This window comes from Lithobates pipiens, unplaced genomic scaffold (genome assembly GCF_037356315.1).
Source record: "Lithobates pipiens isolate NorthernLeopardFrog02 unplaced genomic scaffold, aLitPip1_a1.2 Scaffold_8, whole genome shotgun sequence".
NCBI classification, from domain to species: Eukaryota; Metazoa; Chordata; class Amphibia; order Anura; family Ranidae; genus Lithobates; species Lithobates pipiens.
The window spans coordinates 130,536,340-130,563,410 of NW_027507903.1; the positions used below are offsets into that span (position 1 = coordinate 130,536,340).

A 27,071-nucleotide genomic window follows, 5' to 3' on the forward strand; every position below is an offset into this window, starting at 1 on the left:
TTAAAAATGTTCTAGAATATATTCTGTTTATAAAACATGTCCCATAAAATTGAATTTATTAATACATTTAGGCCAAAATGTATTCTGCTCCAAGTCTTAGGTAAAAACCAAACAGCATTTTTTGGGCACACTTTACGATTGGGACACCAGTATAGTTCTGATCGTGATCAAGATGCTCGATCTTTACAGACACTAGTGATGGCAGTGATCAGTGATTTACTGCGATTAGTGTGTCTGGAATTCTAATGCTGGCACTGACTGGGAGGCACATTGACATTGCTAGTGACACTAATAGTGATCAGTGATAACACTGTACTAATGGCACTGCCTGGCAGAGGTTAATATCAAGGGATTACTGTGCCTATTGTGGATTTGCGTGCTGCTTTTGAAAACAGATCTGTCTTATTTTTCTCTCTGAACTCCGTTTCAGGGAGAAAAAAACTAATTGCTGAAGTGCGTACTGTGATTGGCCAGAGCTGATCAGCAGATTTCAGCCATAATTGGCTAAAATCTGCTGAAATACTCGTGATGTGTCTAATCACAGTAGGGGATGCGCACTACCAAACCAGGTATATCGTGGTGCCTGGCTGTGCTGTCTGCTTGCAGTATATTGGAGCGGCTGACAAGGTTAAGGTTCCTAGCAATAAACAGTCAGATATGATCAGCGGCTTACTGTAATGTGATGCAAACCATAATACCACCTTTGTTCACTAAACATCAGCAGCTGTTTATTACCTGTAGATACCTATCCTTTATAAATAATTTGGTCCTACAGTTCAACTGGTTTGTTACTCAGTATAGGATTACATAATGGGCTGGTAATAACTTAAAGGTATATGTAAACCGTTAAATATACCCTGTGAAATAACTGGCTGCAGCTGATGCACAGATGAAACAAATCCCCCTACATAAGTTGCACCTGTTTATCTGCAGTCATCTCTCCTGTACAGCCAAAGTGCCAAATTTTATACAGCTTGTCTGAGCCTCCAGAAAGCAGGGGCTGGGTAGCTGAAATTATGCTCTACAAAGCTCAGTGAGGAGAGCTGATTCAAAAGAATTCCCCCCCCCCCCCCCCCCCATCTCCCAGGAGAATAGTTGAGGCTGCATGTCACAGGCTGTGTGCTGGAGCTCCCCCACGTTAACTTTTTACCTCTCGGTATCAGGAAAATGTATCGGAAGTGATTCATACATTTAGAAAAAAGGCAGCAGACAGATGAGGCTGGCTGCTCTGCATTGAGACGCACACCTTTTTCGAGGGATATGCTTTGTTCACTTTTCATGTCTGAGATTTACAACCACTTTAAAGAGGAAGTAAATCATTACTAAACATGACAATAAAAATAGACCCTGCAAGGCAAAGGCATAGTGAGCTAGTATGCATAGCATACTAGCTCATTAACTTACCTGAGATAAAATCCCCCCAAAGCGACCATCGTCCTCTGATGCCACCATGGTACCCCGAGTGACTTCCAGGTATCGCGGCTCCAGTACTGTGACTGGCTGGAGCTGCGACGTCACCCTCGTGCATGCGCGCGGGAGCCGCCACGAACGGCGTGATTGCCGCTAGCAGCGGCATGCTTAGTGCACCTCCGCGCTGCTCTCTACGGTGCATGCCCGTAGATAGTGGTGCCTGTCATTTGCAAATATCTCCTAAACCGTGTAGGTTTAGGAGATAGATATTGGACCTACAGGTAAGCCTTCTAGGCTAACCTGTAGGTCAAAGTGGTCTGTAAGGGTTTACAACCACTTTAAAGTGACTCTGAAGAGTGTTTTTTTTTTTTTTTTTTTTTTGTTTTCTTAATGCATTGTCGGCATTAAGAAAAAAACCTTTGTGCAGCTGCTCCACCAGTCAACTCTGTGCCTAAGAGCAGCATCTCTGGGCTCACTTTCCTCACTTGAAATTGAGGCACAGTTGGAGCCTTCGGCTCCTGCTGCTATCACAGCCAGAGAGGAGACAAGTGCTTTCTATGGGGGCACGTAAAGAGAAGGAGCCAAGGGTGCTAGCGGGCATCCCAGAAGAGGGGGATCAGGGATGCTGTGTGCAAAACTGTTACATAGAGCAAGGTATTATGGCATGTTTAAAAAAAAAATAGAATCACTTTATTCACACAAACATGCTATTTGGACCTCAAAGAAAAGTTTACTGCCTAGAGCCTCATAGCTGTTTACAGTGTCAACCTAATGCACTACTATCTGAATTAGTCTCAGGGAATTTGGAGTGATATTTTCTGAGGTTTCCCCCTGTGTTGCTCACAGTTCTGCTAGTTATCTCCACAGACTTGCTGTAGGGAGACCACTGGCAATATTGGTGACTGGGTTAGTGCTCTCGTGTTGCCTTTCTTCAAGCACAGATTTTAGCGTTCACTTCCTATTTAATAGGATTGGGCAACTTATTAGTTTGAGTATATTTTAAAAAAAAAAGTTAAATGTTAGGTTTGGAGTTTAAAGGGAGCTTAATGTTGAGAAATGTAAGGAATGGTTCAAATGTTCCTAAACAGATTATTCATTCATATTTTTTTTCTTTGAGATCTTCCAGTGTATCAGCCAACAGATTATACATGAAGCATAGGTGTAGTTGTAAACTAGATGACATGTCATTTAGTTTGATATTTTCTGTTGCTTTGATTGTACAATAGTTACTCATATCTAATGAGATTTTATGTATGATCAGTTTTCACAAGTTTCTGAAGTGTCTTCAGAGATTCTATCAAGTGTGGTCTTCATCTGGAGTGAGTGGAAGTGTCTGGTCTCTGATAAACCCTTGTGCTTTGCAGAATATGCTCAGCCTGAATATCCACGCAATGCAAGCCTGAATTGCCCTGTAGGGAGCGAGGGCAGTTTCTCTTTCATGTGGCTTTTAACATTCATTCTAAGAGCCTGAAAAACATTTCAGTGTGATTTATTGCAGAATTAGAGAAAATATTTTCTATCATATTCTAGAGAAGTGCATGTGATCCCAGGTGAAATTTCACCTCCTGAGTATTGTATTCCATCAAGGAAAAGTGGGACAATATGTTCTAGTGTTCTATAGTTCTCTCAGGATTAACTCTTGATGTGTATAGGTTTGAATAAGATGGCAACATTTTAGGTGTAAATCATGAATGTATCTAGTTAGCCATAAAATGGCTTAATATACAAATAACCCCTGCAGTGTGGGGTTAAAAATTAAAATCCTCATTTAAATGAGCTCACTGCAGTCGCGTTCAACGCAAATTATTGGGAGAAATGAGGTGTGAAGGGCTTTGTACTGCAACTATTTTTATCCCCTAATCTCCACTGGTTTGCTGGTTTATTAAGCCTTTTCTGTTGCGGAATATTCCATTATAGGCAAAGGAGGTGAATTAAGTAGTTGAATTTCACATTTGTTTTTAATGTAAATGTCACCCTCTAGTAACACATTCCAGTAAAAGTTGAATAGAAGGGGAAACTCTTACCATGATTGTTTATCGGTTTGTATTTGTATCCCATTAGTGGCTTGTTTAATAATCCTTGGTTAAAACACTTAGAAGTGTTCCAGTTGGGCCAATTATGAGGCTCTGTATTTTTCCTGTTTGATGGCCTTTTTGCAGTCTACTTTTTTTTTGCATGCTGAATTATTCAGAATTTTGCCAACCTGGGGGGGGCCCTCATGGCACCTGCTTGAAAGGTTGCAGTAAATGAGTATCCTCTATAAACCTTTCACAATTACAACAGACTTCCTTCCTTCTGTACATTTAGCTGATGCTCCTGCCAGTAGCATGGGGTTATATTGGAGAGGTAACAATAAAATGTCCGCTTATGCATCAGAGGTATGGTCTTCATCTGAAGTGTCTGGTCTCTGATAAACCCTTGTGCATTGCGGAATCTTGGACCCCTCCATATGCTCATTTTAGGCAACACCCTTAACCTTTTACATAAGCTAATGCATTTTAACATTGCCAATCTGCTCTGTACCCACACCATATTAATGTTACATCAAGGGAAGTATATATATATATATATATAAAAATATATAATATAGCTAGCCTTCAGCAAGTTTGCACATTGGCAAAAGTTCTCCCAGCCCCTGTATAAGCCCACCTCTAATACTTGTGCCTCAGTTTTTGCTTGTGTCCTTGGTGGTTAACAAAATTTTTTTTTTCTTTAATGACCTCAATCAAAACTTTAATCACACAATAAAAATGGAGCAGCTGGTCTCTGCAGTAGCTATATGGAACACATTAAAGGCTGTAAGTAGACCCCCCACTGGACTGATATTTTAGGGTTACCCAGGAATATGACCTTAAAGCACTGGGCCCTGCATGGTAAAGCTTTCCAAACAACTGTTGGTGCACATTAAAGTGCTCTCCAGGTTCAAATCTGAGGTGCAGACTCTCGTGTGACCCAATCTACCTACTCATGCACGGAGTAGATCTCTGACGAGGCTAACCTGGAAGGTGATGTTCTGGTCCTGGGCTCTGCATAGTGGTATTTGTACTTTAGTTTTGGCAAGTTCCATATTCGAGACTTACAAAAAGTTCTTGATCTTATTGGTGCAGTGAGTTCTACCCTGCAGTTGAAGAATCTGCCTTTTGTGCCAGAAATAAGGTCTTTGGCGTTCTTATGGATGCAAAGATGTCTCCAATTCAGTGTTTAAACCATTTCTCTGAGGTCTGCAAACGTGAAATTATGGCTTACTCCTAACAATGTGAAGGATCTTTTGTTTCCCTGTGAATGGAAGTTTATTGGTAAGCAGCAACCTGTCTACTGTAGACACTGTCATCCACCTTAAAACATACTACCCTGCAGGTTCAGGATCTTCCTGGGTTCACATATCTGCAGCGCATCACATGTAATTCACACAGGAATTGAATAAATTTCTGTGCAAATCACATGCGATATGTCTGGTGTGATTTGAGCCATTCACTTGTGTCAAATCACACTAAATCTGTACAAAAAAGTGCAAGACTTTTTTTTTTTTTCTTCAAAGGAATCGGATCGCATGGGTATTAACACTTCTGGTATCAGATTGTAAATTACACTGCGTTTTGCGAACAGTTTTGAGGTATCCTTAATTTTGACTCCCTCTATGGTTCACATGAACACTGTGCTATTTTAATGCGGTGCACAAAATACACAGGATTTGATATATTTCCCACACAGCACATGTGAACCGAGAGATTTCAGAGGAGCTGGATTCCCTTTTTGGATCCGAGTTGGCTGCAGTAACTATCTGTCCTCTATTTGCATTGTCAGATTAAATCCATCTCATGGTAGAGCAGATCTTTTTAAAGACAGACTGCGTCATCTCGAAGACTAACTCTTATGTCCTAGAGCCCTGTGTAGCCATGATGGTTTCCTGCAAGCATCTAAGCTTCTATCTCAGTCATAATTTCTGTTCAGATGAGTAGGGTGCTTTTGGCTTCATGCCTGCAACTCCAAGGATATGCTTAAATAACTTTTGATTGGTTTACCCTTTCAAGGTAGGTCTTTCCTTTTTGACCTTGACACCTATTCCTGATGCTTCTGTTGCTTAGGCTGTGTGCCTGCTTCAATGCTATAGATCTTCATATGCCCACTGTTATACGTCGGTACTTTGAAGAGGAGTATCATTGTTATGGCAGCAGCTAGTTGCCATAACCCCAGTATCCTCTTTAGTGAGCAATCCGTTTCCCGATAAGTGGTCTCTGCAGCCGAATTCGTCACGAGATCACTTTTATCTGTGGTGGGAGAGGGCCCTACGCCACTTACCAGAGCCGTCGGCAGTGGCGTTTGGATCTTCACCCTTGCTGGGCATGGAGACGAGAGGGAAAGATAGCCCCCACCCGTTTCCGTAACAATGCAACGTTTTTTTTTTATTAATTTTTTTAAATTTTCTTTTTTTTATTGCATTTTAGTGTAAATATGAGAACTGAGGTCTTTCTGACCCCATATGAAAACAGTGTTCAAACCACACGTGGGGTATTGCTGCGATCAGTAGAGCGAAAGCAATAATTCTAGGTCTAGCCCCCCTCTTTAACTCAAAACATGCAACCTGTTGAAATTTTGAAATTGCGCATATGGAGATTTTTAAGGGTAAATGTTTGTCGCCATTCCACGAGCGGGCGCAATTTTAAAGTGTGACATGTTGGGTAGCAATTTACTAGGGCTAACCTTAGTTTTATTTTTTTATTCAATAAAGTGATTTGTTTTTTCCCCCCCACAAAAAGTGCACTTGCAAGACAGCTGCACAAAGGCGGTGTGACAGAGTATTGCAACGACCGCCATTTTATTCTCTAGGGTGTTGGAACCCCCAAACACTTTTTTTTTTTTTCTAAGTAATTTTCTAGCAAAAAGATTTTTTTTAACTCAAGGCTTGGTCAATTAATACAAAAGGTAATAGCTGTGGGGGATGAGCTGATGAAGTAAAATGGTGTATTAGAAGCAGGATAGGCTTCTTTAACCGATTGCCGACCAGCTGCCTTAATTTTACTGCCGCAGGTCGTATAGCTGCGACAGTTCGCAGGTTTGGGATAGCACGCGTGCCTGATGGTCGTGAGCATGAGACACAACAGGGATGAATGTATGTAAACACACACTTCCCTGTTCTGAGGAGTGACAGATCGTGTTCCTATTAGCTAGGAACCACTATCTGTCACTTCCTCTAGTCAGTCCCCTCCCCCTTCAGTTAGAAACACATAGTAGGAAACACAGTTAACACCTTGATCACCACCTAGTGTTTCCCATCCCTGCCAGTGACATTTTTACAGTAATCTGTACATTTTTATAGAACTGATCACTGTATAAATGCCAATGGCCCCAAAAATATCAAGTGTCCGATATGTCCGCCATAATGTCGCTGTCCCAAGAAAAACCCAGATTGCCGCCATAACTAGTAAAAAGCTATAAATCTCTCTCCTATTTTGTAGGTACTAATTTTTGCGTAAACCAATACATATTGCGATTTTTATTTTTTACCAAAATATTATAGCAAAAAGTTTTTTTTCAAAATTGTCGCTTTTTTTTGTTTATAGTGCAAAAAAAATAAAAACCATAGAGGCAATCAAATACCAAAAGAAAGCACTATTTGTGGGAAAATGGTCTGTTTTGTTTGGGTACAGCATCTCACGGCTGCGCAATTGTCGGTTAAATCGATGCAAAAAATCGATAAGAGGAACCATTAAGAGCTCAGTTTTAGATTGCTTCAGGAAGTGGTTTGACATCCAGGCTGATATGTCTGTTAGTAAATCAGTGATGCGTAAGACTAATGGGGAGAGCTGAGGGGCAGAGATGGATTTGGGTGTTATCAGCTGACCCAGGGAGGACTTGTAGATTGAGAATAGTAGAGGTCCAAGAACAGAACCTTGTGGGACCCCAACAGGAAGAGTTGTAAGTGACATTGAAGGTGCAATGAGATGGGTAAGATTCAAACCAATGAATAGTGCAGCCATGGAGATCAAGCACATAGTTTGAGGAGGAGGGGGTGTTCAACTGTATCAAAGGCAGCGGAAAGGTGTAAGCCCTTGTACACATGGTCGGACATTCCGACAACCAAATCTGTCGGATTTTGGCCGAAACTGTTGCATACACACAGTTGGACAAAGTTCTCAGAAAATCTTATCGTACTTAACGTGATGACGTTATTTCGTTAGGACGGGACTACGTTCAGGCTAGTAGCCAATAGCTTTGGTTTAGGAATTTGATCTGAGCATGCGTGGCACTTTGTCCGATCGGAAATCTCTACACATGATCGGACAAAGTCCGATCGGATCATGTTGTCGGAAAATTTTATAGACAAGTTGGAAAACTTGGCCCGTCGGATATTCCGACGGAAACAGTCCGATGGAGACCACACACAGTCGGATTATCTGACAATGCGCTCCGATCGGACACGTGTGGGAATCTCCGACCGTGTGTACAAGGGCTAAAAGTACGGAATGACCATTGGTTTTGGCTGTTAGTAAGTCGTTTGAGTTATAGGAGGGTAGTTTCTGTGGGTGAAATCCAGACTGAAAGGTTATTCTCAACAAGGTGGCTGCTCAGTCGGTTGAAGACTATAAACGTTCAAGGAGTTTAGAGGCAAAAGGGAGTAAAGAGATGAGTCTTAGGTTAAGATTGATGGGGTCTAGTGAGGCCTTTTTCTGGTATGGGAGTGACTAGCGCATGTTTTAGAGCGTTGGGGAAGATGCCAGTAGAGAGTGAGAAGTTGAAGATGAGTTAGTGTAGGATAGAGCCAGATGGTGACCGTAGTACAGGAACAGGTGGTTAGGTGGGCATTGCAAAAAAGTTTAGTGACTTCCCCTATAGTAACTGGGTTAAAAGGCAGAAGTATTGATTGTGCAGGATGACAAGGAGTGTAGAGTGGGGATGTCGAGACGAATTCTCAATCTTATTTTTTTAAGTGATTAGCAATCTCCTGGGCAGTGAGTAGGTTAGTGGCTGGAGATAATAGAGGACAAAGAGTGATAAAGGTAGAAGATAGATGGGAACTACTGCGTGAGAGAGTGTTAATGAGAGTGATAAAGTAGGTCTGTTTGGCAGTGTGGAGGCATGGATGGTATTTTTGGAGGGCAGATTTATATTGGCTGAAATCTTGCTGTGACTTAGTCTTGCACCAAAGATGCTCAAGGCTCTGTTTTTTGAGGTTTCTGCTATTGTCTGTCTGCCAGGGTTGTAGCGGTTGGTGCCTGAGTCTGTGTAGTGAGGAGGGCGATGGCATCCGGGGTGGATGACGGTGAACTGTGTGGACAACACTGTTTCTGTGGCTGGTCCAAAGAAAGGCATGGCTGTCTCGTCGGCCACCATTTCCAGGTGGATCAGACAGATTGTAGTGCAAGCTTACGCCTTGAAGGGGCAGGTCACGGCCCACTCTACAAGAGCAATCGGAACGTCTTCAGCCTTCCGACACCAAGCATCTGTCGCTCAGGTGTGTAAGGCGGCGACCTGGTCATCTGTCTATACGTTTACCAAGTTCTACAAGGTAGATGTCAGTGCATCGGCGGCTGCCTGTTTTGGCCGCAAAGTTTTTCAGGCGGCCGTGTAGTTGCAATTGAGCTTTTTTCCTAGTTTTTCTATAAAAACGCAGTACTGTTTAATGTACTGTTGCATTACTTCCGCAAATAGGTTGCGGTGTTGGGATTTCTCCTGTTGAGAGAGCCCGGTTATGGCGGTGTGTTTTTTCCGTACACTTGCCATGGTGGATGAAGTTTAATGCGGTTTTTCCCACCCCTCGTTTGGCACTGCTTGGTGACGTCCCATTTAGTTAGAGAGGAGCTGTGTAGGTCGGTGAATATAAGAGAAAATGGGATTTTTGTACTCGCCGTAAAATCTTTCATCGACCGACACAGCACCCACCCCGCCTTTTCTCTACGTTATACTGCTTGTTGACGTACTGAGTCTGCTGGGAGCAATGAGGAGGGTTGCTTAGCACATGGTCTGCCCCCTGGGGCGTGACTGAAAGTTCTGTGTATTGTGTAACAATTTTGCCTAGTTATCCTAATGGCAGGCTAAACAACCCATTTAGTTAGAGAAAAGCTGTGTCGGTCGGTGAATTATAGAGAAAAGGATTTTACGGTGAGTACAAAAATCCTATTTTTTTTTTTTGTGTAGAACTTGTATTTCAATACTGGTGTGCGTCCATATACTTAGTTAATGTGATATGCTGGTTGCAGTAGTTCCTCTGCTCCCAATTAATTTTAGATTACTGATTTCTCAGAGAGGGAGTCCTCTGTTCAGAGACCTTGTCCTGGTTGGAGGCACAGCCAAATTTATTATCAAACCTACTCATTATCTACAGGTTTAGTGGAGCATGTGGTTTGAGGGATATTTCTAATAAACTGAGCTAACATAATTTTTTTTATGAGATAAACAGGGTGTGAGTACACTGAAGGTGTAGAAGGAAAAGTAAGAACTGGCAGGGTTGTCTGTGAGGAGACTGGTATGCTGAAGTTATCAGGGATATGGCTAAGTAAATGTTTTCAAAATGCTTTTTGTTCACCATGTGTTCATTGATGACTTCAAGCTGAATGCATTCTTATTTAGATTGCATGGGCTGTCCCAGCTGTGCCAAACCATTCTGGTCATTTTCTGTGCTGGTAATGAAGTAGTTTTGGTCTACTGGGTAGAAAGCCCAACTGGGACAGTAAAATGCATTTTTGACCATTGATTGTCCTTGGGTAAATGAAAGTAAATGGTAAAGTCATTTACAGAACAATAGAGAAATTGTTTTAGGTGTCCTTTAGAAGCTGGCTAGGCAGTTTCACGCCCTGAAGTGTATTTTCCCCTTGCAAGGCCTTAAATATTTTACAGTGCCCTTATCTAGGTATTGAATATTTGCATTTATTCTGTGGCTCCTGTACAGCAAAGGTAATTTGATTTGTGGAAACCCCAACACATATATCATTTCACTCAAATCCGTACCCAAACAGCCTTTAAGCCAGCTAAAGACAGATTGAAATTTGCTAGTTCAACAGGATGAATATTGATGTCCATGTGCAGGTTGGCTGTACATAGATGATCCATTGATCAACTTCAGCACGACCAGCTTGTCAGGGTTTTTTGCTCCGATCACTGCTAGTGGCCTTAGCTGTCAGCCATTATTGTGTTCTGCCGGTAGGGAAGACTACCCACCGGCAGAACACAATAGATCTGCAGGAGGGATTACCCATTAACACTGACTCAATATGTGGTTTATGAAAAGAAAATGTCAGTCTATGGCCTCTTAGTCACTATAGTAGTTTAGCAAAAAAATTTTACCCAGTCTCTGCAATTTTTCTCTTGGCTAGCAAGTTTGTCATTCTCACTGCTTTATATGCTATTTTCAGCTTAAGAATGTTAATTGTCACTGGAAAATTCTCTAAGTTGTATAATGGCCTCATTGATTATTCAGTTATTAACGGTTTACATTTTAACCCTTTCACTGCCCGGTACGTATGCTGTACAGACCTACAGAAGTACCTGCCGGTGGCAAAGTCTGTATGTATAGTGTAGGGACCTCCTTTCTCCATCCCCTATAAGTTCATGGTCACTTCAATGACCATAAGCTTATATCAGAATTGTTCAGCAGACTCTGCTGAACAGTTCTATAGCTCTAAGTGAATTACAACCAACTGATCAGTTATTAACCTTAAATGTGACCCCCCCCCCCCCCATGCCATCGCTTCTGTCCCCTGCCTCTCCACCTGCCATCACTCCATTCCACCTAAAATTGCCCCCCCCCCCACCCCCTGGCGGAGTCTGGGATTGTCCAGGTGTCCCATCCCCCACCAGTTAAATCACCCCCGATCCCTCCCTGCTCTGGCAGAATCCCTCCTTCCCCCTTCTGCAGCCTGCAAATGCTGGCCACATTGATCTCTGGAGATCTGACAGGCTGGGGATAGCGTGGAGGGGGGAGCCATGTGGGTGAAGTTGGGGCTTGGTAAACATGGTTTACCAAGCTCCTACCCATAGAGTGGCTACAGGCAGCAATCACTACAGAGCGCCCCTATATGTCCCACTGACAGCTGATATATAGTAACCACACGTTATTAATGTTTCACTCTCATCTTATGAATGAATTTCGGACTCTCTATAAGATCCCTTATTCAAGTAGAGTGCTAAAGAGAAAGTGATCTTCAGTCCCTTTCTCTCTCAAAAAAAGAGAGCTGGGGGTCTGTTTAGACCCCCCATATCTCAACTAAGAAATATAACAGTAATAAAATGTAAAATAAAAGTGAGACCCATTGACTTTTTTGCGGGATGGCAACCCCCCTCCCCTCAGGTCCACCTGCACTCAGCCTCTCCACGGTGATGCTCCCCCCACACTCATCCCTCCACAGCCTCCTTAGCTTCTTCCCCCAGCCAACCTGATCCACCTCGTGCCCCGAATGACTGGGAGGAGAATTCGGAAGATAATCTAGAATAATTCGCTATGGTCACAAGTGGTGGCAGCCCAACCTTTTTTTAAGCTAATTGGAGCCTCAGTTTTTTTTTTTTTTTTGGTTTTTATTTCAATCTACACGATTAGAACCAAATGTATGAGTCTGGCAACCCACAGGGGGGCGGCACCCCTAATGGACTGGCTGCTCCTGGTAAGACTCCTTTCACATGGAGCAGACTGTCAAGCAGATTTGCCTGCTCAACGGGGGTCTTATTGCTGCTGAGCAGACGTATAACAGGTCTGCTTTGCTGATGCAGAGCGGACACAGCTGCTGTTCTCTATGGAAGGGTCAGATAGAAACGGACGGCTTGTCCATTTTCATCCAATACCATCTGATCTGCTAGATGGATTAGGAATGGGATCCCCATCTGGCTGTTTTCAGCAGATCGGATGCAGGCGGGTTTAAACAGACATGTCCATTTACATCAGCCTCTCCAGAGATAACAATGGGTGGTCCAATTGGGCCCATCTGAAAAACGGACAGGCAGACCCGATTGGTCAGCTTGTGTGAAAGGGGCCTAAGGCCTTGTTCACACAGGGCATACACAGCATACCTTTAAATGGATGTACAGGTGTTGCGTGCATCTCTGTGAAGGTAGTCCCATTGATGTAATTTGGGATGCAGCAACTTAAAGGCCATTGCTCCCAATTTTACATCCATGTAGGTCTTCATGCTTGTCCCTGAGCGCATACTGCCTATGCTCAGGGTCATGTACCCACACAGATGTCAGATGGGAAACACCTGTGCATCCCTGTGTGGATAAACATGGCCCTCCATAGGTGTACACTTTAGTATGCCACATGTGAACGATGCTTTAGTAGTAGTTTAGCAGGAATTTTTTAAGGTATGTTGTGTTTATGTGCACTATTTAATGATTTTTGTGTATTTTTAGCAAAAGTATTGGATTGATTAACATCTGCGCAAATATTGTGTTGTCTTAAAAATCAGTAGCGCCTTCTTTTTATTCCACTGGCCATGTGCTTTCAGGAAATTTATTGTTTGGGAGGTCTTTTACAAATTCTGAAAGCTGTAAGTGGAAAAGCTAGATTTTTCTAAAACTTTTGCACAAGTCTGATTTTTGGTGTATTTACAAATATTTACTCAATAGGGGTTACACTTTTATATTTAGTATGAATTTAGCAGGTATTTAAAAAAAATTGCTGTTATCTACTAATGATTTTAATGTAGTTTTTCTGCTACTGGTCCTACGTTTTCAGAAAATATATGGGTTGGGGGGGTCTTTCACAAATTGAGTAATGTAAGGAAAAATTAAAACCTTCAGATTGAGACATTTGTATGTTTATATTTTTGCATACATTTGATTTTAACCAATTGGCAAAATGGCGCAATGTCAAGATTACAAATATTTTATGTATTAATACCTTACTGGTTAAGCTTTTATATTTAGTTGGAATTTAGCAGGAAGTTTGTAAAATTATGTTATCTGCTAATGGCTTTAGTGTATCTTTAGAAAAAATATTTTTGATAAACATTTTCACAAATATCGTAGGGCCTTAAAAATCAACACTTTATTCTACTGGTCTTGTGCTTTCAGAAACTATATGGTTTGAGGAGTCTTTTACAAACTCTGAAAGCGATAAGTGAAAAATAAAAAAGCAAAGGAAAAAATTTAAAAATGGTCTGGCCACCTTCCTGTACAATATGGAGCACAGGGCCTGGCAGTGAAAGGGTTAAACTATACAATACAGCACTTAGAATAGCATTCAGCTCACCCCGATACATTTGCTGATTATGTGCACATAGGTAATTTTTTAACTTTAGATTGTTTAGCAGGGGTGCCCAACCAGTGGCCCATGGATCCCTCTGATGTGGCCTGCAACCTCCTGCTCTGGGGTGGCAGGTTGGCAAGCCCAGATCGTGGGTTGCTGACCCACCATCCCAGAGCATCAGTGTTGGAGCCGGTGGTAGAGGAAGCAAGTGGCTGAAGTAGAGCTGCATAAGCCTCTGCTTCCTGTATATTAGACTCCTGTTAAAAGCAGAGTGATGCCAAATGCACTCCCCCCTGGGACAGCAACAGCCGGCGATACATATATGGAAGACTGTTATTAAATGTAAGTTTATTAAAATCATGTTCATATGGGCATATCTGTTTTGCAGTGGTTATTGGGTTCCTTTTAAACTGAACTGAAGGGTCAGCTTCACTGTGCCATAGACGTCAGTTACCTGCGGTTTTGGTGTGCTTTCAGAAAGTTTGCCACTCCTGCAGTATATAATCAAAGTTTATGGTAAAGTGTAGCTAACCCACAGGAAACACAGGTGCGCTATACCTGCTATGTGGGTAATCTGCAGTGCATCTGTGTGAAATCAGCCTTGGACCCCTTTTACACGATCAATCGGACCCTACATTCACCTCTATGGAGCGGCAGATGTAAACCGACTTGTCAATTTACACTCGCCTAACTCCAAAAACAGAAGGGGATTCGTCCCCTTCTGTCTCGGCGGGCTTATAGAGTAGAGTGAGCGGTGTCTGTCCGCACGCTCTGCTCATTGTCTGCGACCGGTTACAAAGTTGCTTAACGAGGTTGTAAACCCTTGTTGTTTCACCTTTATGCATCCTATGAAGAGGGACTCCAGAAGAGGGTGTTCGGGGCCACTCTGCAAAATTAACTGGAGAGTGGAGGCAAGTATGACATGTTAGTTAAAAAAAAAAAAAAAAAAAAAAAAATTTACAATTTAAGTGGCCCTCGCTCTTCAAATGGTTTGGCACCCCTGGTTGCCCCATAAAAATAGTCATTTTGTTGCCGTCGTACATTTTACCTGCAGTCACAAAAAAATGTAATATGGATTAGAAAGGTGCTCAATAGTTAATGTCGGAGCCACACACATTGATACGTTGCAGCTTACCAGTCCTAAGATGGCAGCATTAGCCACACAGGCCTGGCAACTTGTTTGCTTTTGTTGATCTCCATTACATGGTAGATTTTTAGGAATAGTGGTTTAACACAAGAAGGGTAAGCATGTCTGATGTCTTTTCAGCTCAAAGTAATTAACAAAACTATTGTATTTCTGGCAAGATCAGCAGGTGTTTTCTATACATGCTAAAAAGGTACTTGTTTAGGGAGGATAAAACCTCAACCAACAAATTTAGTTCAATCTTGGTTTATTTGATTTAAAATTGAGACCATACAAAATAAACCATAGTCGTCGTCGTGTACATTGTATAGTACAGGAAGCAAATCATTTTCTTAAGCTTTACTGGCTGTAAAGAATTTGTCAAAAACAGTTCTTGTTCAATTAGAGCATCAACTTCCTCCCCCAAGTTGATTTTGTATGTGTGTGGTGTTTGTAGAGTGCAGGGGTTGGGCTGAGAGGGAGGGGTGTCTACTGATAGGGGAGCTTTATACCGGGGAGGGGAGGGGTTCTGTTTGCCAACTAGTGGGCATCTCTACTGTGGGTATATATGGACTTGAAGATTCTGCCAGGAGAAAAGTGCTTCTAAGCTCCAGTGTGCATGAAGCCTTAAAGTCTTGAGTGAAACCATTTATTTATTAACTTTATATGCTTGAGAAGCTGGTTTTTGACCTGTTAAATTTTTACACGTGACGCTGAGTTATTGGAAAATGTGCAATTAAAAGGTGTTGATGCTTGGCTGCAATGGTTTCATGACTAATCTAGTCAGGATCAAGGTGAACTACCTCTAAACCAGGGGGATGACAAGGTAGTCTTAAAGCAGTAGTAAACTTTGTAAAATCATATCTCCTTGTAAGCTGTGTCATAATGTTCTAGTATGCATCTAATACTAAAACATTGAGACTTGCTTTAAGACGAAGCCCTCAGGCGGCACATTGCCACTGTTGAGAGGATTTCCATCTTCACCTGGTCTTCCTTCCAGGTTCGTGGACTCTGGCCGAGCCGCTGTGACGTCACTCCTGCATGTACGGCAGAATGTCTCCTGACATTCTGCCCGTACACATAGGCAGAATGTCGGGACATTTGCTGGTACAAAAAATACCAGCCGACATTCTGCCCGTGTGCATGTCGGTCTGTCTGACAGAAGCTGGCTGTTTGTGCATGCCAGAAAACAAGTGGCCAACCGACTCCCGGTCAGTGCTTTTAGCCAATGGCAGAGATCGTTCATTGGAGTGTTCTGGTGGGGGGCTGTCCCCTGTCAGAACACAGCTCCGCAGGGGAGATCACTGGACTAACCTTGCATGGTTTGTACTGTGGCTCCAACCAGATCCGTCAGGTTTTTTTTTGTGCAGCCTACGGGATTACACGAAAAAGCTGTAGTGTACCAGGCTTAACTGTTTACTGCACAGACCTCTGAAGAAATGGCATGGTAGGCTGTTTCTTCAGCGCACATGCACCAGTGACCTCACCGGTTGCTGCTCCATGTAATATCTCCTAAACCAGTGATGGCGAATCTTGGCATCCCAGATGTTTTGGAACTAAATTTTCCATGATGCTCAACTACACTGCAGAGTGCATGAGCATCATGGGAAATGTAGTTCCAAAACATCTGCGGTGCCAAGGTTCGCCATCACTGCCCTAAACTGTTCACATTTAGGAGATTTCATTTTAACTACAGGTAAGCTTTATTATAAGCCAACCTGTAGGTAAAAATGGTAAGTCTTTACTACCAGTGTTGAGTAGTGCATATCAGTCATAGTGCTATACAAGTATAGTTCACAATATTTCGTTCACACTGGGCGCAGAGTCCTGTGTTTTTCCGCACAAGAAAACCACAGGTCTCTGCAAGCTGCACAGAAAACAATCATTTTCTATGCGTCTCGTTGCCACCAAAACTCTTATGTGCAGTGTGAAGCTGTTTGGAATTCTAGAGCATGTCTGCATTTTTCCCACAGGTCTGCACTTGACAAGCTCACAAATGCTCTGCACAAAAAAGCCATGTGACAGGAAGTCTGAGAGAAAGCAGAGCGATGCTGGATGGGATACCACATCTGTTCAGTAGGGTCAGAGTGTAGAAGGTCTGTGATAGGCGGATGACCTGATAAGGGGTGCATTAATGGGCACAGTTGAGCAGGAAACAGATAGGGGGGGTCTCTGGAGTATGATGTAAAGGGATGTATATAAGTATTTGTATGATGGTTAGAGTAAATATATTTGACTGACATTATATAAAGTTTGTTAAAACAGTAATGCATCCAATTATAAAGATGCAGCAGGGAGTCTTCTGTGATAATGACAGTGATTAAGAACGGGGGCTTTTTATCAGTATTCAAAGTAGTGTGATTTTCTTCCTTTAATTGGCCTTTGCAAATGTAGCTTTATTAAGTATGTGCACTAATAACATCTTTAATAAGTCTATTAATGTGGCACACCATTTCCATGATATATTCTTGAGGGATGTCTGATTAAGTAGTGAAAGGATATTTTTATTTCGTCAATTGAGAGTAAGTTCCATGTCATCTATTTGTTTTATCTCTGGCTCTCTTGACAAGCAATTTGCAAGTTTTTTTCTTTTTTTTTCTATTGTACCATGATACCTCTGTTCACAAACTTAATTTGCTAAACGACTCTGGTTGGGAACCAAATGAGTTGTGAACTGAAGAATTTTTTTTCCCCATAGGGTTCAATTTAAATCAGTTAATCCATTCTGAATTTTTTTGTTTATATAAAAATATGAAGTGTATGCACAAAGGCTTTTAAGCATCTATTACATACAGTCTTCTACATTAAACTGCCCTTTCACGTGCACATCTAAAAAGGAAAAACAAACTATAGCTACTCTTTTTAATCTTTGATTCAATCCAAAACCCCAATTTAAATGACTGATCAAGGGGCCAGAAAACTGCACCGTGCATCCAGGAAAAGATCATCTGAAGTCATCAGAAGTTTTCAACACATTTAACCGCCTTTCATTTACCGGCATTTTTCTTTTTTGCCAATTTTGAAAAAAAAAAAAAAATAGATACAAATGGTGCATGTAAACGTGGCTAAACCGCCGTTTTTAGACACCAATTTCTAGCTGTCAAGTTAAATCGTTCAGGAGAGGTTGAACGTCACGTGTACATGAAGACTAAGACGACTTTTGCACTGCCGTTCTCAATATGAACGCGTCAGAGCAGGGAAGATGGCTGCGCCTCATGTTCATGAACCAAAGCAAATTTTTGTGAACTCTTCTGTTCGCGAACTGAGGTATTACTGTATATTTTTAGAAAGTATTTTGCAAATGTATTTGTCATTAATTTTAAGGCTGTTGCCCTATTGCTGTTGAACAATACTGTTGTCAGTCATCAACAACTGATGACAGTTTGCCCGTGCCTGAGTTAAAGGTTATAGACCTGATGCCATCTAATGTGTCCCATTAAAACTGCCATTTATACACACATTACACACACTACCCTTTGGCTTCATGTGTTTTTTTTTTTTATATGATGCATATGAAGTTAGGCTTGCTAAGCAGTTTGGATTGAGCTGGAGACAACAGATGCAATAGTGCAGTAATTCCATATGCATCCAGTACTGTTGGTTGTACATCCACATTTTTCTCCTAATTTGAGTGTAAAGATCTTAATAAATATTAAACCCAAAAACAAATCTTTATTAAATTGTGGCGCACCAATTTGCTAGATGTGATGGCTGTATTTTCTTTTAGGCTGGCTTCTAGTTTCATCTGCTAATCCAACCCGCAAGTCTGTTTTAAGGCTTTACACCCATTTCTGCAAAAGCATGACGGGCAAAGAAAATACTTTTTCCACTTTTGCACTTATGTTTGAGGTGGCCTTAGCCAATGTTTCTGTAACTTATTTGTCTTCTACAGGCAACAAAATAAAGTGGTTGTAGAGTAGGATGCATTGAGATAAAAAAAACTTTATGCAGCAACCCCCCTAATACTTACCTGAGCCAATCTCGTTCCAGCAATGTTGGAGTGTCTCAGCTGCCTGAGACTCTCCCTCGTGGCTGAGATGGCAGCGCTATTGGCTCCTGCTGCTGGCAATCAAAGCCAGCAAACCATTGAGGGGAGAGAGGGGTCTGAGCCCAGCTGCGGCTCTGTGTCTAAATGTGACTCGGGTGCCCCCATAGTAAGCTACTTGTGGTGGGGCCACTCGGGAGGGAAAGCCAGGAGCGCCAATGAGGGATCTGAGAAGGAGGATCTGGGCTGTTGGGTGCCAAACTACTCTACAGGGCAGGTAAGTATAACATCTTTATTTTTAAGAAAAAATTCTTTATTATCACTTTAAAGTGGTATTAAGGTCAAAAGAAAACCTTTATGATGTAGGTTGCCAATTGTAAAGGTGGTGGTTGCGATAGTATTTTAGGATTTCTTTATTTTTTTTTAACCTGGGGATGCAGCCAGTAAGTCTACTTTTCAAAAGAACAAGCTGCCCTGTATATGTAGCAGTTGGGTTTGAGACTATGCATTTACTACTTGACAGGGTTGCTTACAATGATCAACGTTGGACATTTATGGAACTCCTATCCCAGATGAAAGGAGAGCTGTTTGCTGTAACTGCTTACAAAGTGTTAGCTGGAGTTCAGTTTCAGTTACTGTATCTAAATCATATTAACAATGCTGCTGTCCAAAGGTGCTCCTGTATGAAGTGTAGGGTCTCCTAATAGTTGTCACTGGCCAGATCACCAGGTGAAAACTGAGTGAAGAAAGCCTAAAAAATGATCTGGTAAGCTGCAGTATAGTACCCTTTTTTAAATTTTTTTGGTGGTTTAACACTGCTTTAAGGACTAGTTCACACCAGATGCAGTTCCGTGCGCTTTTTTCTGCACTAAAAATGATGCATGCACAGTGTTTTCCATGTATTCCAATGGCTCTAGTTCACACCATGCAGTCAGTTTCTGGTGCAGAAACTGTCCGGAACTGACTTTATTGGTGCAGAAAAAAATGGAACTGCATCTGGGGTGAACTGGTCCTAAATGTAAATAAAAAAAATTAATTCCTAAATGGTCATGCGGCAATGGTTTACTTTGACACTGATTTTGAAGAGATTGTAGAGCATGAAAAGGATTACTAAATAAACAAAATGCTTGCTTCTTTGTTGGGAAGAGTTCAGATTATCCTGGGTTTCTGTATGGTGTATGTCTCGATCGCTATGCTCAGTCTGTCCTATGTTTTTGCACAACTTTTTCATAGTTGGCAGATGTTCGGTAAGCTGGTAAAAACGTACTCCTACAGGGATAGACATACTGTATAAAAATCTTTCACTGTATTGGCTCCCTTTCACATGAAGCCATTTTTCTAAGAATTCTGCAATACTTCATACTGGTCAGTGCTCGTAATAATTTTTACTGATATTTGTTCAAAATGTTGCACTTATACAACATGGTTAATAAAGTAGTAGCACTGATCTTTCCTGTACTGGGCACGAGCCAGGAAGAGAATCTGATGTGGGCCGGAGAGGGGGTGATCGGTGGAGGGGCAATTGGAGAAATTGATCCCCTGCATCTTTTGCCCTGAAGCAGCTGAAAGCAGGCTCCTGCTCCTCTAACTCTCACCAGATTTTATCTACTGCAGGTAGATGGTTTCCCCTAATTTCTCACCCACTCTCCTGCCCACGTATCTGGCTCCCCAGCTCAAACTTTCCTAGATGCCCAAACCCCCCCCCCCCACGCTGCATTAATCACCCTCCTTATCCAGGATTTGATTCCCCTGCCTGCTGGATCCCCGTGTGCCTCCCTCGTGCCCTGCAGCATTGCCAGCTTCTGTCCACTCCTCTTGACTGCTCCACAACATGGTTGGAGAGTGTAGGAAGAGATGAATTATCGATAACACTGCGTTCCTTCAGAACTGTCAACTAATTACTATGCTTCAGTTTAATGAACAGGAGTCTTTGTACCGAGCCTCTGCATCCACATGCCTGTCAAATTAGGACCTGAGGCTGTGTCCGTACAGCTACTGTGTCCCCATAGTTTACCATAGGCTGCCTGCACACAGCTCCAGCCATATAAAAAAACAAAAAATTACCGTACAGGCCACAGCACCAAGACTTCATTTACACACACAGTTTTATTAATTTAATACAAATATCTTTTAGCTTTAAGGAAGTTGGTATTTGTTTGAATTAATTTTTTTATTTTTTGCAAAAAAAATTATTTTGGAGAAGGGGGCCGGGCCGTCAAGTAGGCTGTATGGAGCCCTGTGATTTTCTAACAGCCCTGTGTGGGTATATAGTTTAGACTTGTGCTGGGTTGGCTGTGATAGATGCTTTGTGCATGCCAGTTCTGGGATTGTGCACTCTGAGGGATAGAAAATGTAATGGACAAGGCAATCTGTGGAGATGAATGTGACAATAGAAGCTGGCAGTGAGGGATAAATGGATACTCCTCATCTTACTTGGGCTGTCATTCCTGGACCTTTCTCACTGCCACTCAGAAAGATTCCACTCTTAATTGGAAAAAAAGAGGGGAGAAAAAAAGCCCAAAAAAGAGACCTTTTTATGAGCTATGGATGCAAAGGTTTTATGGAATGGTAACTGCATACAGAAGTACACTCGACACTATAGTACTCTATAGCTTTACTATATTAAACTGATTTACCCCATTTTTCTGTTATAAAACCATTGCATTAAGGCTGCATTCACACCTGAGCGATTCAGAGTCTCTCGTTTTTTGCCATGTTTTTACTGTGATTTTGTTCAGGTCACCAATGAAAGGCAGAAAAAGGCCTGTAATCTGTCCCAAAGAAGCTCATGATTTTTTTTTTTGAGCTTGGGGCATTTTTCAGGCATTTAGCTTCAGGTGACAAAACACTCAGATGTAAACAGGTGCCATTGAAATTAATAAGAATTTGCTTATTGGATGTTTTTCAGGCATTTTTTCGGGCATTTTATGTGCTGAAAATGCTCTGTGAATGCAGCCTCAGTTTGTGTACTGAACATTTTAAGATGGATCAGTAGTGTTTAGAGGTGTGATCTCCTCTGGAATACCCAGCACCAGAGTACTAAAACAAAAATAAAAATCATTCAACGCTTAAAAACACAGCTTGCTGAACCCAAATCAGCATGGATTTACTGGGGTCAGATCATGTTGGCGCTAGCAAATTTTATTTTATGCTATCCAACATAACATGTTTTCAACCAGGATGGTGTTGTGGGTATAGCATATCTTGATTTTTAGCAAGGCTTTTTATTAAAGTTCCACATAATCTCATAAATTTGTATAAGCCAAGGCCCTTACATGTTTAAGTTCACCTGAGAACTGAGCTATCCAACACCACCAATCGCTCTGTTCTCTCGGCTCCATGAGCAAAGAGCTGCTGAATGTCAATCGGCCTCTCTGTTCCCTCCTCGTTCACTGGAGCGCTGGGCTGTGGAGGTGGTGGGAGTGCCAGACTCAGGCTCTCAGCTTGTTGAGCAGAGTGCTGGTCTAGACATACTAAAGGATCCTGACTCTGTGGTCCTGATGATGCCCGAGCCCGGACTGACTCTGTGCAGAGCTGGCTTTAGCACGCTCTCTGCTGAAAACAGGTACACAATAACAGGTTGTACTGTGTATGTATATATTATACACTACGCTCTCAAGTGAGTACACCCCTCACATTTTTGTAAATATTTTATTATAGGTTTTCATGTGACAACACTGAAGAAATTACTTAGCTACAATGTAAAGTAGTGAGTGTACAGCTTGTATAACAGTGTAAATTTGCTGTTCCCTCAAAATACACACATCCATTAATGTCTAAAACACTGGCGAAAAAAAGTGAGTACACCCGTAAGTGAAAATGCCCAAATTGGGCCCAAAGTGTCAATATTTTGTGTTGCCACCATTATTTTCCAGCACTGACTTAACCCTCTTGGGCGTGAAGTTCACCAGAACTTCACAGGTTGCCACTGGAGTCCTCTTCCACTCCCTGATGACATCACAGAGTTGGTGGATGTTGGAGACTTTGTGCTTCTCCACCTTTCATTTGAGGATGCCCCACAGATGCTCAATAGGGGTCCAGGTCTAAAGACATGCTTGGTCAGTCCATCACCTTTTCCCTTAGGCACTCTAGCAAGGCAGTGGTCGTCTTGGAAGTGTGTTTTGGGTTTATGTTGGAATACTGCCCTACGTCCCAGACTCCGAAGGGAAGGGGTATCATGCGCTGCTTCAGTATGTCACAGTACATGTTGGCATTCATGGTTCCCTCAATGAACTGTAGCTCCCCAGTGTCAGCAGCATTCATGCAGCCCTGACAGCCCCCCCCCCCCCCCCCTTTTCAATCTCTGCAGAAATGCTGGCAGCATTCATATGTCTGTTTCCCAAAGGCAACCTCTGGATATGATGCTGAGCACGTGCACTTAACTTCTTTGGTCGACCATGGCAAGGTCTGTTCTGAGTGGAACTTGCCCTGTTAAACCGCTGTATGATCTTGGCCACTGTGCTGCAGCTCAATTTCAGGGTCTTGGCAATCCTCTTATAGCCTAGGCCATCTTCATGTAGAGAAACCATTCTTTTTTTTCTTTTTCTTCTCAGAGCCTCAGTTTTTTGCCTTGAGGCGCCATGTTGAACTTCCAGTGACCAGTATATGAGTGATAACACCAAATTTAACACGCCTGCTCCCCATTCACACCTGATGCCTTGAAACATTAAAGTCACATGACATTGGGGAAGGAAAATGGCTAATTGGCTCCAATTTGGACATTTTCACTTAGGGGTGTACTCCCTTTTGTTGCCAGCGATTTAGACATTAATGGCTGTGAGTTGAGTTATTTTGAGGGGACAGCAAATTTACACTGTTATACAAGCTGTACATTCCTCTACTTTACCATGTAGCAAAGTGTAATTTCTTCAGTGTTGTCTTAGCGCTTTAGGGAAGAGATCACCTCTGCAGATGTATCATTTCTATATCTTGCCTTTGTCATGATCTGTATCTGTATAACTGTCGATTTGACTATGTATTTGTTGTGGCCTTGGCAAGCCTTTTTTCCCAGTTATAAATTAAAATAAAAAAAAGAATAAACGGGGCAAAAACTCGAAGGCCTCATGCACACTGGACGTTTTTGATGTTTTTGTACAGCAGCTGTTTTTGGCTGTAGACTTTTTTTCTATAGTCACTCTCCATGTTATCCTATGTGTCCATGCACACACAGGCTAACAGTTTTGGGCAGTGGCGTTTTTGAGTAGTAAAAACCCCCTCAAAACTAGTGGGTTCTGAGAGGAGTTTTTTATCTGTAAAAACTCTCTAACGCTGATAAATGTGCAAAAACATTTTCTTCAGAAAACGAGCTAACCCTGAAAAAAAAAAAACAAAGTTGAAAAAAGTTTATAAGTTGAAAAACTCACTGCAAAGCTGCTGGCGTTTTTATAACATTATTTTAGCGTCCAGTGGTGTGCATGAGGTCTTAAACCCAATCCTAACCATTCTGGCTTTCCCAGGCTCCCTTTCAGACACTGCTACAAGATATATATATAGACTTTCTTGCTCATTTTCTTTTATTTATCGTGGATGTATTCAATGGGGATTTTAACAGGTGGGATGCACAGCGTTCTTGGTTTGTACACATGAATATTGGAGGGTATTTGACAGGTCAAATTATTTTTTTACTTTTTATTTTGTGTTCCATGAATAATTGCAATCTGCAAATTTTCTGAGTAGAATTTCATTTTTGTTTTGAGTTACAGGTGCCTTTTCTCTGTTTAATTTAAACTGCTGTGGATAAACATTAACTGTAATATGCAATGAAATATGTATACATGTGCTGGCTGTCTGAGTAATTTGTGCAAAATTCTGTGCGTATATGAGGTGCCAGTGTATTTCTCAGTTGGGAGCGATGATCATTAAAATCACAGTTTAGTGGAATAGAGGTCACTCTCTAACACTGTAGCTAACGATTCAGCAGTGCACTGTGTAATGTTATGATCTCTATGTGGAGCTGGGAGCTTTCCAAGAAAGAACATTAATGTGTCCTCTGAGTTTATTGAAAATGAGATGGGCTTGGCTTGTTTTACGGACTATCCCAGCCTTGTGCTGTTAGGTTTCACAGTAGATTAAATGTTGGGGGGTCCTGTGCTCTCACTCGCAGTAATAACCAAAGTATACAGACCAGCGGTGTACATGATTGACTCGTTGGATCTAATACAGAATAACGCTTGTAAATCTTTGCAGGCTTAGATTCTGGTTAATTAGTCACAATTGTAGTGAATTTTGTTGTCAATATCCTAAACTGATGTAGAAATTTGATTTATTTTGATTAGTAAATTGAATGGTATTAAAATGCCTTTTATATTTCCCGGTTTTCCCATTTTACAGTGCATTTTCTTTCCCTGTTGGGCAAAACTTAAAATACAGTGCCGGTAGAAAATACCATAATGCAGCAGCTCTAAAATGCAAAACTTCTGAACAGTTCAGAAATAAAATAACATTGTTACTCTGTATTCATTGTTTCATTTGATGATCAAAGGCGTGACCTTTTGATCTGCATAGGATTTTGGTTAAAGCAAAATTACAAGTAAGTAAAGCACAGCGTTTTGGTCTGTTTATTTTTATTTTTTTGATATTTAAAGGTTTTGTAAACCTTCCATTTTTTTTTTTTTCACCTTAATGCATCCTATGCATTAAGATGAACAAACATCTGATAGTTACAGGCCCCCCGGTTTACTTACCTGAGCCCTTGAAAGTCCCACATCGAACGTGCTGGCTTCTCGGCTCTTCTTGGCCTGTTGTTCTTGACTCTTCATTGGGTAGATTGGTAGCAGCGCAGCCATTGGCTCGCATTGCTGTCAATCAAATTCAAATGACACGGGCGCAGGGGGGTGGGGCCGAGTCTGGCATTTGTGTCTATGGATGCAAATGTTGGACTGGGGAGCGTGCCCTCAAGGTAACCCCCTTGGGAAAGTGCTTCCCAGAGGGGGTTAGCTGATGCGGGGAGGATCCAAGACAGCTGCCAGGGGGCCCCAGAAGACGTGGACCAGGGGGCAAAGGTAAGTATTAATGTGTGTTTTTTTTTTTTTTTTTTGACAAACCTTTAACACTTTAAGCACTTAATCCTTTAATCAGCTCCAACTTTTTTGCCTCTCCCCTCAGAAATAAAGTAGCAAAATGCCTGAACCATTAATATTTGTTTTAGTCTTCATGGGTTTTGAGTGTAGTTAAAATTCCCAAAATCAAGGGGGAAAAAGTCCATAACTTTGTAGTGCTTTGAAGCATAATTGTAAGTTTGGCATAAGACAGACACTGTTTTAAAAATGAACATTGCTCAAAATGGGTTTTTTTTTTTTTTTCCTCCGCCTATAGATTGCAAATTGCATAAAAAAAAATTTGTAAGACCAAAGAGACCTTTTTCCCTGGGGAAAAGGCATAATTTTTAAAATCTAAAGAAGTCATTGTCAAACATGCTGATGGCAGAAATGAAAAAATTCCTCTGGCCCATGTTGTGGGATGGTAGCGGTGATGAAATGCAAGAGCTGAAGTAATTTTAAGAGCATTTAATATTTATTGAACAAATGCATATCCTGACGAAATATCTGCCTGCATTTTCACTTCACACCATCTATGTACAACATGAATCCCAATATAAAATTACTTCTGGACAGTCTTTAATGATACTTCAAAGTATTTAATGGTAATTAAATTTAAATAGTCTGAAAATCTTTTGCCACTAAGATTTTTGTTTTAATAATAATAAAAGCATTCCGGCACGAACGATTATCCATTTTAATGCTGTCTAAAATGAAGCAGTCTATCCATAGAAGCTAAATTAGATGAAGCATTTAATCTCCCTTCTATAGGCCCTATTGATGGTGTTTTTCACTCACTTAATACTAATCCTTTCCTTTGCATACCAAGCAAGTCATTCTGTCTAATCGTAAAGCAAATAATATTTGCTGCTGTGAATGATCATTTAGATTGTTTTGGGGCTACTGTATATCTAGAATGATGCACAGGACCATTTTAGTTTTGTGTGCACTTGCAGTGTTTTTTTCAATCCTAAATGCTGAAATTCACATGTCCTTGACTCCTTTCTCACACTTCTAAAGTCCTGCATTCACTGCATCTGGTCTCCCACAGTACACAACATGGAAGTACAATTATTTTGTAAATATAAACTGCTAAATTCAGCAGTTTGCACAATCTTGCGACCCCTGTGTCTCGTTAGCGCTTGTAGGAGAAGTTTTAATTCTCCCATGATTGTCCTATGAGGATGCAGAGCCACTGACCCTCTGTCTCTGGACAGTGCTGATTTGCCCTGTGCTGATCACATGCATTTACAAGAAAAAAAAAAGAGCATGTGCAGCTTGTCCAAAGCCTCTGTGCTATCAAAAGATATATTTGGGACTCTGGAAGACTGGGAGGATCAG

At 41.5% G+C, this 27,071-nt stretch overlaps 1 protein-coding gene across 1 annotated transcript in view; it reads left to right on the top strand.

Moving 5' to 3' along the window:
- SND1 (staphylococcal nuclease and tudor domain containing 1) overlaps nucleotides 1-27,071 on the top strand; it is an 840,361-nt gene that overhangs the window by 135,110 nt on the left and 678,180 nt on the right. The gene's annotated exons all lie outside the window — the stretch shown is intronic.